Raw genomic sequence first — 2,320 nt, forward strand, 5'->3', positions numbered from 1 at the left:
AAGTGGCGAGGGTTCACTGTAGATGTAAGGTTTCCAGCAGGTCCTTCCTCTAAAGTGAGAGGCTAATTCTTTATTTGTAGTCTGTTCTTTGTCCAGAAGGTCCCCTGAAGCCTACTAAGTTTGGGTGACTCTGGCATTTGAAATACCAGTGACATAGCTTCCAACATCCCAGCCACACACAAGTCACGATATTACGGCAAACTGACAGAGCAGTCGTGGTTTTTCACAGTATGGAGACCTATTCCCAGTGCTATGTCTTCCTTTCAGAATTGTCTTTGCTGTTGCTGTACGTCCATACTACTTTAATTGTTCTTGTCCTTCTCAGGTGCCACCCAGTTGGTTCTGACCCACAGCAACCCGATGTACAATCGAACAAAACCCTGTCCAGTCCTGCACTGTTCTCTCAATTATTTCTGTGCTTGAGCCCATTGCTGCAGGCACGGTGTCAGTCTGTCTTGGTGAGGTCTTCTTTGCTGCCCTTCCACTTTAGCAAGTCTGATGTCCTTCTCAAGGCTCTGGTCTCTCCTGACAACATGTCCAAAGTTAGTTACTGTGGACGAGGTCTTGCTATCTTTGCCTCTAAGGAGCATTCTGGCTCATTTCCAAGACAGACCGGTTTGTCCATGACACTTTCAATATTCTTCTCCAACGCCACAATTCAAATGCACCAATTCTTCTTCGGTCTTCCTTATTCGATGTCCGACTTTCACAGGCATATGAGGCAATTGAAAATACCCTGGCTTGGGTCAGGCACATCTTAGTCCTCAAAATAACATCCTTGCATTTCAATACTTTAAAGAAGTATTGTGCAGCGGTTTTAGCGACTAATGTAATTATGTGGTCTTTTCTATGATATACCTGGATCTCACAGTTACTTCACTGTGTTATGCCACACACAGAGTTTACAATGAGTAAATTTATATTGTTTTAAATTCAATTTGATTTAATATTCTTCAAAACCATTGAGATTGCATGTGTCTGATCCTAAGTATGAATTTACCAGTTAATGTTCTTGTGTTGGTTAAATGGAGGCACAAATTAACCAACCTCATAGGGTTGTTGAAAGGAATACATTAATATGCATATAAAGCATCCTGAGAGTGTCTGGCACATGAATGATGTAGGAGTGCTTCCCTTGAATGGAAGGCGCTGGGTGGAGTCGTGGTTATGAGTTGGGCTGCTAACTGCATGGTCGGCAGTTAGAAACCACCAACCACTCCATTGGAGAAAGATGGAGCTTTCTACTCCGGTAAACAACTACCAATTTGGAAACTGATAGGAGTAGGTCTGTCCTGTCCTATAGGATCTGTATGAGTCAACATCAACTCGATGGCCATTGTTCTCTCTGTCAATCCTGATGTGTCATCTTGATCTATTGCATTTTCTACTGCCTAGAATGAGAACTTAGAAAAACTAAAATGTCAAATCCATGATCCATGAGATCCTTCAGGTTCATGAGTTTTTATCTGCAGATAAGTTATTCACTAAATGCCACGCCCAAGTTCATGGTTATATGGCAAACCTTGAAATAGGAATTTCTCTTATGGTGAAATTAAGTGTGCAGCATTTATATTTCAATTTCACTTTTCTGTTTAACATCCCATTCTTTTATTTCCACTTGTTACAGAGCCTCTCTTGATTCACCAAGATCATCAATGAAGATCAGCACAGAAGTTGTTCAGTTCATCATGTTAGAACTAACATGATCCTGAACTCCAAATTCCTCTGTATTTTATTCACACTCATTTACCTCATCATGAAATTCTGCTTGCTTCTAGTCCATCGTCACCATCATTGCCATGTGTTTAATTACCTAGGAGCTAAAGTCCACAATTTTTAAAATTTTAATTTAGAAGAATTTTTCTACTAATATCCTTTCTATCTCCCAGGATCCAGTATAATATACAACAATGCATGCTGCTATCATGTTTTCTTACTCTCCTCTAATCTTGGAGATTTCTTCAGTCTGATTTTTTTTTATTACTTTGACAGTTTTGATGAAAAATGGCTAGGATTTTAAAAGAATGTCTTTTAATTTGCACTTGCCTAGTTGTGATGGTTAATGATATATGTCAATTTGCTCGGACCATGAATCTCACTGAGTTGTCAGTTATAGTGTAGTGATTCCTCATGATGAGACCTGATGTAATGTAATCGCTTCCATGTTATACTCTTCTATGCCATGAATGGGGTAAACTTTTGGACCTTCATTTGCTGATTGACATGACTTAAAATGAGAAAAAAATGCAAGCATCCAGTAATAATTGGAACATGGGATGTACAACTAATGTATCTAGGAAAATTTGAAGTCATAAAGATC

This window comes from Echinops telfairi, unplaced genomic scaffold (genome assembly GCF_000313985.2).
Source record: "Echinops telfairi isolate 266 unplaced genomic scaffold, ASM31398v2 ScPeMD7_7416;HRSCAF=8454, whole genome shotgun sequence".
NCBI lineage: Eukaryota > Metazoa > Chordata > Mammalia > Afrosoricida > Tenrecidae > Echinops > Echinops telfairi.